The sequence below is a fragment of the Oryctolagus cuniculus genome, chromosome 1 (assembly GCF_964237555.1).
Source record: "Oryctolagus cuniculus chromosome 1, mOryCun1.1, whole genome shotgun sequence".
Classification (NCBI taxonomy): Eukaryota; Metazoa; Chordata; class Mammalia; order Lagomorpha; family Leporidae; genus Oryctolagus; species Oryctolagus cuniculus.
The window spans coordinates 67,260,506-67,274,280 of NC_091432.1; the positions used below are offsets into that span (position 1 = coordinate 67,260,506).

Consider the following 13,775-nt stretch of genomic DNA (forward strand, 5'->3'; position numbering starts at 1 on the left):
GCAGTGCTATTTGGGAGCTGAGGAGCTCCTGGTCCTCTGAAATCACAAAATAGCAAGACATCCATCACGGGCTCCCCTGTGCTCTCGTAGGGATCCGCCAACCTCTGGAAGGAGGGCCAGGATGAATTTGCTCATTCATGGAGCCCGAGGCCCCACAGGGCTGTGGGGACTCCCACTGTGTCCTGGAGCAGACATGGATCCACGCTGGAGACCGGGAGAAGCTGGGGCTGGGGCTGTGGCCACAGGCTCCGGGCCTCAGTCTGCTCACCTGTAACATGACACTGGTGAGGCCCATTTCACGAAACTGCCGATCTGAGCAGCCAACGCTGCAAAACACCTGGCGGCATCCTGGTGGCCGTGCAAGTGCTGTCATCCAGAGACCCCCGTGCCCCTCATGGCAGCCACTGTGCCCCTCAGCAAGCCCCCTGAGCCTGCCAGCTCTGGCATGGGGACCCCTAGCAGCTGGTGACCTGTGACAGCACAGTGGAGGTGGCCACGTGACCTCCTGTCAGACTGAGGGCGGCTTCACTCCACAACTCAGCTTGTGCCCAGGGCGCATCCTGCTGTGGGGTGCCTTGGTATCTCTATGGCTTGGCTCAGGACGCCTGCTGCAGGGGCTGGCATTGGTTAGAAGGCTGCTCGGGAGGCCCACAGACCTCATCTGGGTGCCTGGGTTCGAACCAGGACTCTGCCCCTGCTTCTAGCTTTCTGCTAATGCAGAGCTGGGAGGCTGGCTCTAGTACCTGCATCACTGTCACCCACTGGGAAACCCAGGTTGAGTTCTTCAGCCTGGCACAGCTCTTACAGACATTGGGGTGGTCACTCAGGGGATGGGAGCATTCTCTCTCTCTCTCTCTCTCTGCCTTTCAAATTAAAAAAAAATATTCTTGCTTCAGTCAATTCCACACTCCTGCATAAAGCGTCTTCAGAATGTGGTCCCCCGCCGCTGGGGTTCTAGACAAGGTCCGAGCCTCGGTTGTCTCCTCACTAAATAGGAAATGCATGTGCCAGCGTTAAGGTTGTCGTGAGACTGAAAGGGAAGAACGCGCGGAGAGTGACTGAGCTTAGCACCTGGAATGCGGTAGGCACTGCGCTGTTCTGTCTGAGACCGCGTGCTCAGCGAGAGTGCAGAGTGGACGAGCATCCCTATGCCCAGCTTACGGAAGGGGAAGACCGAGGCCAGGACAGAGAAGCCTGGCTCACCCCGTGGCGAGGATCTCAAGGGTTCCGAAGTCAAAGCTCCGGCCAAGTCCCTCCCAGTCTTCCCTCCTTTCCGAGAGGTGCTTTCTGATTGGGTTCTGGGGAACTCTTTGGTCTCTGCCTGTTGGCAAATCCCTGATGCTGTCTGGATCCGCCCACGCGGCTGGGAAAGGACAGGCGCAGAGGACAGCAGACACAGAGCCGGGTCTCTCCCCAGACCGTCCCCAGTTCTGGACATTCCGGAAGCCACACCCTGTCCCCAAGCCTCTCCGGAAATCTTGGCAGTCTTATCTGCAAAGGGGAGGGGCCGTGGGTCTGGGGAGGAGGAAGGCAGCTCAGGGAGGGATGGAGAGCGGCCCGTGGGACCCAGCCGTGGCTCACGAGCCCTTGCTGTCCTCCCAGACTGAAGACAGCTGGTGAGAACTGGCTTCGGGCCCTGACTCTGCCCTGAACCCGCTGGGTGACCTTGGGGAATCCATTTGTCCTTTCTGCGCCTTGGTGTCCCAATAGGAAGTTGACCCACAGTGGGAGCCTCCGTCCTCCGGGAGGAAGCAGGGTTTCCAGAGCGAGGCTGCTGACCTGCCCGCCCCCTGGGCCCCACGCCACCTGCAAGGGTCCAGGAATTTGGCTGGGGAATTTCATTCATCATCCCTGCGGTTTGCAGGTACTGCGGTCGGCAGGCTGATTACTCAACAGGCCTATTACACTCCTTGGTGACTAATAGATTCTTTCTCTGTTTGTGTTTTCAAGCCATAGCAATAACATTGGCTCTCCGGAACGCCACTGAAGTCACTATTCTTCAGGCTGACCCTACCTACACGGTAAACAGCAACAGAAACAGCTCTGCTTAGAGAACAGGGCCTCTGCTTCTCTCGGGGCTGGGCCTGCTGCCTTGATAATGAGGCTGCCACTGCCGTGTGCTGGGGGTGGGGTGGGTTGACGAACTGTGCAGAATCTTGGGATTAGATCATTCCTCTGGCCCGGTCCAGCTCTGACCTACACACTGGCTCTCATTGAAGGGAGGGGTGGGAGAGATACCATCTTCCCTTTGAAAGTTCCCGAGTGCGGTTAAGGGCCCAGCGGGGAGTCAGACAGCCTGGCTTGTGGTGCTGGCTCCAGCACTCTGGCCGGTGACCTTGGGCAAGTCCCAGCTTCTCTGAGCCTGTCTTCCTGTCTGAAAACTGTGGAGCAGAGGATGACCCCGCCAGGAGTCTGAGGAGGGGACCCGAGGAAGTAACACAGGACAGGAACCTGTCACATGGGGGAGGGGGCGGGCTCCAGTGGGGGGAGTTGTTAATGCCAGGGGTCTTCAGAAAGTCCAGCACAACGCATATTGCGAAAAAAATCATGCCTGGATGTCAACTGGTTTTTGACCCCCAAATAAACTCCCTTTAGTTCTGGTTTTCCATGAACTTGTAAAAGGCCCCTTGCTCGGGGAGATGCTGAGCCCCTGGGCAGTGGGCTCCAGACTGACACAGGGGGTAGCCCAGGGGGGTCAAGACCAGGGCCAGCCAGTGTCGAAGCCCCGTGGCCGCCCCTTTGCTGTCTAGCTTTATTGCTCCTGACTGCAAGGCACAGAACAGCCCAGCCCAGCATAGCAGCCCCAGCACATAGCACCCATCATGCCGCAAAGTTGCTAAGATCTTCGGAGGGAGGGAGCAGCCCCTGCCCTGCCCTGAGACGGGCACCTGTGGTCCACAGGGGAGATGACGGGCAGACCCCTGTGTGGCTCCAGCTTTGAGGGTCCTCCTCTCACGTGCCCAGGGCCCTTCAGCAGCCCCCTTCTGGCTGCATCGCTGGGGGGGGTCCCAACCGCTGTCACCATCTGTCCCTCTGTCCACCGCCCTGGGCCTTTTACTGTGTTGGAACCATCCTCATAGATCAGACACAGGGAGGAAGCGTGGCCAGGATGAGCTGGTGAGTGTTCCGTGACCGTCTCTCAAGCACACAAACCCCGATGGCCATCGCTGGCCAATTTCTGCAGTGTCGACACTTCCTTCGAGGCGGATTCCAGGCCACCAATACGACGGCGCCTCATGCAGAGCTGGGGAGCAGTGCACCCCATCTGCTCTCCTGTGATACGGCTCCAGCATGCCTCTGAGGTAAGCGGACAGACTCATGATAGCTGACTACCCAATAAGATGTACTAAAAGGCTATGGAGGGTGCAGCCTGGCCAGGTGTACCAGAACGGTCCCCACGCGTCAGGAGACGGCCACTGCCAGTGACGTCAGCTTGGTGACATGGTGAGCTCGTCTCCACAATACCCAGAGCAAGGTGCATCTTCCTCAGTTTACAAGGTTGTCATACTCTGGGAAAATCAGGGTGTACTACCATCATGCAAAAAATCATTTCTTAAAGAAGATTTATTTATTTATTTGACAGTTAAGAGTTACAGAAAGAAAGAGACAGAGAGAGGCCTTCAATCTGCCGGTTCACTCCTCAAGTGACCACGAAGGCTGGGGCTGGGCCAGACCAAAGCCAGGAGCCAGGAGCTCCTTCCAGGTCTCCCATGTGGGTGCAAGGGCTCAAGCACCTGGGCTGTCTTCCACTGTTGTTTTCCCAGGTGCATTAGCAGGGAGCTGGATCAGAAGTGGAGCAGCCAGGACTTGAACCTGTGTCCATATCAGATGCTGGTGCTGCAGGCAACAGCTTAACCTGCTGAGCCACAGTGCTGGACCTGCAAAAAATAATTTTTACTTAGACATAAAACAGAATTGAATTCAAGGCCCAGGTAATTATAAGCAGGTTTCTCATTCACCCAAATGTCCCTCAAGATATCCGAATGTCTCCACTCACAAAATGCCAACAGAAACTCCCATAAACTTCCAATACAGCTCCTTGATTTGGTAGCTTGGACCACTGCTCCAAATGCATACCCCTCACCACAGGCCGCCTTTCTCAAGGTACATACTTTCCTGTGAGCTTTGCTAATTTGTTCATGTAGAACCTTCCCAGTTCTGGCCTAGAATTTATTCGGCCAGCCAACCACTCACCCATCCACCCACCTACCCATCTATCTACCCATCTACCCATCCACCCATCCACCCATCCACCCATCCACCCATCTATCCATCTGTCCATCTTCCCATCCATCCATCCATCCATCCACCCACCTACACAGACCCTCATTTACCCATCAACCCACTCACCCACCCCTTCATCCATCCACCAACCCATCCTCCATCACCCACCCATACACTCACTCATTCACCCATCAACATATCAACCTGCCCATCCATCCATCCACCCATCTATGCACCCACCCATCTACCCATTTATCCATCTACCCATCCATATCTTCTGGGCCGGTCCTTAGGTCCCAGGATTCAGCCGCTGTGACCCTCTGCTCGGGCAGCTCTGTGTAAGGGAGGAGTCGGAGCACAGATAGATGCTGGTGATGCAGCGTGCCCAGTGAGCTAACAGAGGGGAGTGTTTTTGGCCAGAGTAGCTTCCAGCTTTGGACTTGAACACCTGACTTTCATTCCCAGCTGGGGAGGTACTCACTGTGCGACCTCAGGAGAGTGGCTGTTACACCCGGACGTCCCGGGCTGTTGTCACGGTGGCCCGTGCGAGAAGGCAGAAATGGCAGTCACAGCTCCTAGCTAGTGTCTGGTGGCTGCCTCCTGCGGATGCAGAGGCTGTTCTGTGGCGACCAGAGGGAAGAGCTGGAGCTTGCTCTGGGCTTCCCAGATCCAGGTTCACGGCAACCTGAACTTCCAGGGCCAGCCCAGGGCTCTCCCTGTGCCCGGGATGGCTGCAGTGACCCACAGCTGGGCAGAACGGCTGACCCAGTGAAACCCGTCAGGGAAGTGCCACTCACCAGGCCACGCCCCTACTCTGGGCCCACCCTGAGTGCCCAGTGGTGCCAGGGGGCGATGGAGGTGAGCCCAGGGAGCTCCCAGCCCGTGGACAAGGCAGTCCCCACAATGTGCATCCACGTCCGTCTCTCTCCGTCACCCACCCGGCTCCATCCTGTCCTGCTGCCCATCCTCATCCTGGCCCCAGGAACAGCCCCCCACCCCGCCCCAGGAAGCTCCTGGCTCCGGCTCGGCTCCGGCTCTGGTGCTCCCCGGCTGCCTCACTCCCCCGCCGGGAGGAGGAAATTGCCCTGCTTCTCCGGCTTCCCCAGCCCCGTGGCCTGCAAAATCGCAAACAGCTGCTGTGACCATGGGCTGCCCGGACCCCGGGGGCTGGGGGGGCTGCGGGCCAAGGGGAACTCAGAGAAAGAGCTCTTAATAGCATGCCTTCCCCGAGCTGCTTCCAAAGAAACTTCTCCTCACAAATCATTCCATAAACACTTAGCAGGCGCAGGAAAGCGCGCACGCTCTCACCGCCTGTCAGGAGGCTCCTCCGAGTAAATTGAGACCAGGCAGCCGAGCCTGCGCCAAATCCCCCTTCCTGCCCTCTTCCCACCGGCCACCCCTCCCCCACGCTGGGCCCTGCAGCTCCACGCACGCACGGGCAGGCCGGGTCCCGTCCTCTGCTACTGCTGCCTCAGACCCCTCTCCCCCTCTGAGCCGAGGGTGCCCTGGAACCCAGCCCCCTCCCGGAGCCAGCTGCTGCCGCCAGGTGCCTCTCCTGGGCTGCTGTGGGAGTCTACAGCCTCCTGAGACTTCTGGGGGCCACCCCACCCCAGCCAGGCTCCGCGGATGGGACTGGCCCACACCCGCACCCTGTCCCAGCAACCACGCAGCAGAGGCCGCTGGTGCCTCTCAGGCTGGGGCTGCTGGGGAGGGAAATAACTCCAGGTCCATCCAAGTCACGAGCTGGAAAATCCCTCCCCTCTAGCAGGCCCCTCCAGGGAGAGTGCACTGCGCAAGGTTCAGCTGGCCGGGAGCCAGCCGCTGGCTGACCCCCAGCAAGGATCGCGGAGTGATTGGGGCGTGCGCGAGCTGACACCTGGGCTTGTCACTTAGCAGCTTGCTGGGTAATGAGGTTCGCGAGGGCCTGGGAGAACAACTGCGCGGGTTGGTACCCCAGGGTCGCCCCTCTTCTTCACCGGCTTTGGGAAACAGGCCGAGAATGGGAGAATGACCACCCCCTCTGCTGGCTTCGTCCAATGTCGTTTGGAAGAACCCAGAGCTCTGTAGCAAACAGAAATCATCTGTGCTGTAAGTACACTGTTCAGATGGAAATGGACTCGTGGGTCTGTGGGTGCTGGAGTTAGCAGCCGACTCGGGGACACACAGAGCTGGGCTCAAGTCCCAGAGCCCCACTTCCCGGGAGGCTGATGGCGAGCAAGGCGCTGTGGCCCTTGGGTCTCCCACTCTAAAGCGGGGGAGCCCCCCTCTACACAGAGCAGCCAGGATGAGCGCCCCGCGCTCTGCCAAGCTAGCCGCCTGCCCGGGCAGGCCTCAGCCGTCGCGGCCATGTGCCTGTTCACTCTGGGAGTTCAGTCATGGGTCGCTCCTTCAGTCTCTCTTTCAGCGAATATTTAGGGGGCCTCTTTTATGGACCAGGCATTGAGCAGGCTGCTGGCCAGGACAGAAGCAGGTCTGCTCCCTGCGGGGCGGACACAGAGCAGGGACAAGCGCTCAAGGATAAGGAAGAGTCGCAGCTGTGGTCAGAGGACGATGGCCACAATACCTCCGTCCCAGGGCAGGGCTCAGACTCCAGGCCCCCCGACCGAGGTGAAACAGAAATCCAGGCCCAAAGGCATCTGGGAGAAGAATCCGGTTTCCAGAGTGCGGGCTGCAGTGGAGAAAGGATGGGAGGAAGGTCCTGACGTGGCCCTGACCACGATGGTGATGATGGTGGCAGAGGGGAAGGGCGGCTGCGTACTGATGTGAAAAGCAGAGTGATGGGGGGGGGGGGCAGGAGGAGGGGAGAGGTCTTCCAGCTTCTGATTAATGCCCCAAATGCCTGCAGCAGGCAGGCTGAGCCAGGCCAAAGCCAGAAGCCTGGAGCTCTATCAGGGTTCCCCGCCGGAGAGGCAGGGACCAAGCACTTGAGCCATCACCTGCTGCCCCCAAAGTGCATTAGCAGGAAGCTGGATGGGAAGTGGAGGAGCCGGGACTGCAAGTAGGCATTCCAACCTGGGACACGGGTGTCCCGGGTGGTGACGTGACCTGCTGTGCCACAGTGCCCACTCCTTCATCCTTGCTCTGTAACTTACAGGTGTGACTTCAGAGTGTTCAGGAAGGTGAGGTGCATTGGCCAATGACGCACATCTGGGAAGCGAAAGGGTCACCCTGGAAGCCCTGGAGGCAAGCCCAGGTGTAACTGTGCAACCACGAGATAAGCCGACAGTGGATCCCCCCCTCCCCAGACCCAAATCGGAGGAGTCCCCTCTAGAAAGTGGGCCGAGAGAATACCTGTCCACAGCACGTGCTCTGTGGACTCAGCACAGACCGGCAGCCCTTTTTCCAGGGCTGGTCTTCTAAGAGGCCAGGGGCCAGGATGTCCCCACTGGGACCCTGCCTCTTTGTACGTCGCCTTGTCACCTTCAGACAGACAGGGGTCTTTCAACAGCACACAGAAAAGATGTATTATGATTTCTTTCCCAAGACTGCAGCTGCCTTCTGGAAATACACCCTTTCCTCTGGCCAGCACTCAGCTATGGCGAATTGAAGCGGTGAGCATCATGAGCCGGATTATGTGTCTGGAAACAACATTGATGCTGAGCCCCCTGGTTAAGAGGTTTCCATCATGGGGCCGGTGCTGTGGCACAGCAGGTTTACACCCTGGCCTGAAGCACCAGCATCCCATATGAGCACTGGTTCGAGACCTGGCTGCTCCACTTCCAATCCAGCTCTCTGCTATGGCCTGGGGAAACAGTAGAAGATGGCCCAAGTCCTTGGGCTCCTGCACCCATGTGGGAGACCCAGAAGAAGCTCCTGGATCCTGGCTTCAGGTTGGCACAGCTCTGGCTATTGAGGCCAATTGGGGAGTGAACCATCGGATGGAAGATCTCTCTCTCTCTGCCTCTCCTCTCTCTGTGTAACTCTGACTTTCCAATAAATAAATAAATCTTAAAAAAAAAAAAAAAGAGGCCTCATCAGAAAAAACCTTGGGCATTTACATACTGTCAATTAAGGTGACTCATTGTTTTATTTACCTCCCCCTGAAGCTACCCTTGTCCTTTAAGAAACCCTTTAGCAGTTATGGCCTGGGATAGCAGTAGAAGATGGCCCAAGTCCTTGTTCTCCTGCACCCAAGTGGGAGACCCAGAATAATCTGGCTCCTGGCCTCAGATTGACACAGCTCTGGTCATCGCAGCCAATTGGGGAGTGAACCTTTGGATGGAAGACCTCTCTCTCTCTCTACTCTCCTTCTCTCTCTGTAACTTGGACTTCCAAATAAATAAATAAATCTTTTAAAAAATTTTAAAAAAGATGTATTATGAAAAAATTATGCATGGATTTCAAAATTTTTGCACCAAAATAAAGATCTAAGTACTTTTTTTTTTTTTTTTTACCAACTTTTTGAAGTCCTCCCATACATCCCAGGAATCAGAGGATTTTTAAGTAGAAGTTCCTTAACTTGGCACAGGGGCTGAGGCAGCCTGGCTGTCACCTGAGCACCTGTCGTCACATCCCACACATGGCTCCCGGAGGTGCAGCCAGCCCCCTCTCTCCACCACACCTGCCAGCCCCTCCTCCTGGCTGTCACTCACAGATGAGACCTCCCCCCCTTCTAGCTCAAACTCTACTTCTTCCCAGAACCTGCTCTGATTCCTCAGCTTCTGTAGAGGGGACTCGAGATGGGAGGAAATACACACACACACACAGAAACTCTTTTATCTGCGGGTTCACTCTCCAAGTACCCACAATAGCCAGGGCTGGGCCAGGCCAAAGCCAGGAATGCAGACCTCCATGCTGGTCTCAGTGTGTGGGTGCCAGGGACCTACTTATTTGAGCCATCACCTTCTGCCTCCCACGGTGCACACTGGCAGGAAGCTGGAACTGGAAGTGGATTTGGGAGTCGAATCTGAGCACTCTGAAACAGGGTGCAGGAGCCCCAACCGGCATCTTAACTCTTGCACCAAATGCCTACCCCTCAGTTTTCTTATCTATACAACAGGGCTGACAGTCCTTACCTCGTGAGCTTAGTGTGATGGTTAAGCAAGGTGTGGATATAAAGTCCTTTGTAAAGGAGAGGGTAGTGTAAAGTATGCTTTATAAACCATGATTCCCTTGCCTTAGACAAATGGGCACACTGACTCCATGGCTCAAAGTCCAAGGACATGAGGATTTCAGATGTGGCTTGATCCAGGGACTCCAGCTCCATCCCAGACCCTGTCTACACAGTCTCCGGGTTCTCCTGACGCCCATGTTGGCTTCTTTTGTGAGCTCAGTGTGGTGGGAAGGTAGCTGCAAAGTCAGCTCAGGTCAGGGCCAGCCTCTCCCTAGCCTTTCCCCCACAGTCCCAGCAGGTATTGAAGTATTTAATTCAGTTGCTTCTGATAGGTCCCCTGTCCATCCCTGGATAAGTTCCTGTGGCCAGGAAGGTGTGGCGTGCTTGGTAGGGACTCCAGGGGCCCCAGGAAAGGACAAACACAGGAAAGAAGAAACACAGGACATAGCTCTCCAGGAGCCCTGATCAGGGGGAGGAGGGAGGAACCGACAATATGATCTTCAGATGTTGCCTTTGCCACACCGACCTGATGGAGCACTCTGCAAACTTCTGTGCAAAACAGGTTACTCCAGGATAGTTTAGAAAAGGTGGAAAGAGGGCAGTCTCAGGGAAGAGTTAGGGAGAAAACAGCAGAGGAAACTCTATGTGAATTGGAGGGACACAATGGACCTATGTGGAGGTCATGGACATGCACAGCTCAGCACCCCAGCAGCTGAGAGCCTCCACACCAGCCTTGGAGAGGGAGGTTTAAGAGCAGACATGTGGCCCAGCAGGTTAAAGCCCTGGCCTGCAGCGCCGGCATCCCATATGGACACTGGTTCTAGTCCCGGCTGTTCCTCTTCCAATCCAGCCCTCTGCTAGGGCCTGGGAAAGCAGTGGAAGATGGCTCAAGTGCTTGGGCCCCTGCACCCACGTGGGAGACCCGGAAGAAGCTCCTGGCTGCTGGCTTTGGATCAGCACAGCTCCGGCTGTTGCAGCCATCTGGGGAGTGAACCTTTGGATGGAAGACCTCTCTGTCTCTGTCTCTGTCTCTACCTCTCTCTGTAACTCTGCCTTTCAAATAAATAAAATAAATCTAAAAAAAAAAAAAAAAAACAAACCAGACTGCAGCAGGCCAAGCCACTGGCAAAAAGCTACCGGAAGAGCCTAGAGGGAATCGGCTTAGAGGGGGGCATGCTGGGGAATCTGAGCTTACACCGAGGACTGCACAGATCCTTTGTGTGGCCCTTGGGGCAGAATGGATGAATAATATACCCACTGGGGTTAGCATGCAGGCACTGGTCTCCATTGAGGAGAGGATCTCAGTTGAGTCTATGCCAACAGACAAGAAGAAACCTCCCCACTGATTAAAAAGAGAGAGAGAGAGAGAGAGAGAGAGAGATTTACCGCGCCAAACCTGGGTGTGTCTCCTCAAACACGCCCTTCACCCTGGAGCACTGAACAGAGCCCTTGGCCACATCCACAACATGCCTCTAGGTATTCCCTGAAAGCAAACACTCCATTAATCCACTCAGACATGGACCAAGGATAAAAGCCCGCACAGCAAAAAACAAAGAAGAAACCAGAAATGCCAAATAACAAATGCACCAATTCAAGAAGTAAAAATAAGGAAGACTGCATTACCTCCCCAAAAGAATACATTTCAATACCAGATTGTGAAGATGATGAGATTAAAGAAATGTCAGAAATAAAATTCAAAAAATTGATCATATGATTACTTAGAAGTAAACAGAAGTAAATGCATGAACTAATTAAATCCATACATGACATGAAAGAAAATTTCTCCCATGAAATTGAGATCTTAAAGAGAAATAAAAAAGAAATCTTAGAAATGAAGAATTCAATAGAATAAAGGAAAAATGCAGTGGAAAGCCTTAACAACAGAATCAGTGAAGCAGAAGAGAGAATATCCAACTTAGAAGACAAAGCACAGGAAACTATACAGTCAGCCCAAACACAAGAAATTAGAGAACTAAAAAACACTGTTGGGAATCTACAGGATACTACCAAACGACCCAACGTATGGGTTCTAGAGAAGGCATGGAAAGAGAGAAAGGATTAGAAGGCCTTTTCAGTGAATAATAACAGAATTTCCCTAAGTTGGAGAAAGGGACAACTCAGTACAGGAAGCACATAGAACTCCTATTAGACATGAACAGAAAAGATCTTCACCATGACACATTGTAATCAAACTCATCACAGTAAAACGTAAAGAAAAGATTCTAAAATGTGCAGGAGAGAAATGCCAGATTATTTTCAGAGGATCCCTAATTAGGCTCACAGTGGACTTCTCATCAGAAACCCTACAGACTGGGAGAGAATGGTGCGATATATTCCAGGTCTTAAGAGAAAAGAACTGTCAACCCAGAATAATATACCCTACAAAGCTCTCATTTATGAATGAAGGTGAAATAAAGACCTTCCATAACAAATAGAAATTGAAAGAATTTGTCATCACCAAATACAATAGTAATGGGGGACTTCAATACTCCAATTTCAGCAATGGACAGATCAACCAGACAGAAAATAAGCAAGGAAACAGCAGACTGAATAGACACTATAGACCAAAAGGACCTAACAGGTATCTACAGAACTTTTCATCCTACAGTTGCAGAATACACATTCTTCTCAGCAGTGCATGGAACTTTCTCTAGGATTGCCCACATGCTAGGCCATAAAGCAAGTCTCAGCAAATTCAAAAAAATTGAAATCATACCATGCATCTTCTCAGACCACAATGGAATGAAGCTGGAAGTCAGCAACTCAGGAATCTCTAGAACATATGCAGACACATGGAGACTAAACAACATGCTCCTGAATGAACAATGGGTCATTGGAGAAATCAAAAGAGAAATCAAAAAATTTCTGGAAACAAATGAAGATGACAATACAACATATCAAAACTTATGGGATACAGCAAAAAGCAATGTTAAGAGGAAAGTTTATAGCAACTGGTGCCTAAATCAAGAAATTGAAGAGGTACTAAATAAATGAGCTATCAATGCATCTCAAGGAGCTAGAAAAACCAAGCCCAAAACTAGTAGGAGAAAAGAAATAATTAGAGAAGAAATCAACAAAATTGAAACCAAAAAATACGAAAGATCAGCAAAGCAAAGAGCTGGTTTTTTAATAAATAGACAAAATTGACACACCATTGGCCCAACTAACCAAAAAAAGGAGAGAGAAGACCCAAATCAATAAAATTAGATGAAAAAGGAAATGTAACAATAGACACCACAAAAATAAAACGAATCATCAGAAATTAGTACAAAGAGCTGTATGCCAACAAATTGGGAAACATAGAAGAAATGGATAGATTTCTGGACACATACAACCTACCTAAATTGAGCCATGAAGTCATAGAAAACCTAAACAGACCCATAAATAGGACAGAAATTGAATCAGTTTTAAAGACCCTCCCAACAAAGAAAAGCCCAGGACTGGATGGCTTCACTGCTGAATTCTACCAGACATTTAAAGAAGAGCTAACTCCAGTTTTTCTCAAGTGATTCAAAAGAATTGAAAGGAAGGGAATCCTCCCACATTCTTTCAATGAAGCCAGCATCACCTTAATTCCTAAACCCAGAAAAGACGCAATAGAGAGAGGACTACAGACCAATTTCCTTGATGAATATAGATGCAAAAATCCTCAACAAAATTGTAGCCAATTGAATCCAACAACACATTAGAAAGATCATTCACCAAGTGGGATTTATTCCTGGTAAGCAGGGATGGTTCAACATTTGCAAATCAATCAATGTGATACACCACATTAACAAACTGAAGAGCAAAAACATATGATTATCTCACTAGATGCAGAGAAAGCATTTGACAAAATACAATACCATTTCATGATGAAAACTCTAAATAAATTGGATATAGGAGGACTATTCCTCAACACAGTCAAGGCAATTTATAACAAACCCATGGCCAGCATCCTACTGAATGGGGAAAAGTTGGAAGCATTCCCACGGAGATCTGGAACCAGACAAGGATGCCTGCTCTCACCATTGCTATTCAACACAATCCTGGACATTTTAGCCAGAGTCATTAGGCAAGAAAAAGAAATCAAAAGGATGCACATTGGGAAATAGGAAGTGCAACTATCCTTTTTTGCAGATGACATGATTCTATACATAGGGGATCCAAAAGAGTCCACCAAGAGACTATAGGAATTCATGGAAGAGCTTGGTAAAGTAGCAGGATATAAAATCAATACACAAAAATCAACAGCCTTTGTATACACAGACAATGCCATGGCTGAGAAAGAACTTCTAACTAAGATCAATCCAATTCACAGTAGCTACAAAAAAATTAAATACCTTGGAATCAATTTAGCCAAGAATCTCTATGATGAGAATTACAAAACATTAAATAAAGAAATAGAAGAAGATACCAAAAAATGGAAAAATCTTCCATGTTCATTGATTGGAAGAATCAATATCATCAAAATGTCTAGCTTCCGAAAGCAATTTACAGATTCAATGCAATACCAATC

The 13,775-nt window shown here is 51.8% G+C and overlaps 1 long non-coding RNA gene across 1 annotated transcript; it reads right to left on the reverse strand.

Moving 5' to 3' along the window:
- Positions 1 to 3,546: 3,546 nt before the first annotated feature.
- LOC138849994 (uncharacterized) lies at positions 3,547 to 5,197 on the reverse strand. Its single transcript, XR_011389366.1, has 2 exons — positions 4,706 to 5,197; positions 3,547 to 3,878 (listed from the first exon to the last, which is right to left on the reverse strand). It is a non-coding gene; the product is annotated as an uncharacterized lncRNA (long non-coding RNA).
- Positions 5,198 to 13,775: the final 8,578 nt, after the last annotated feature.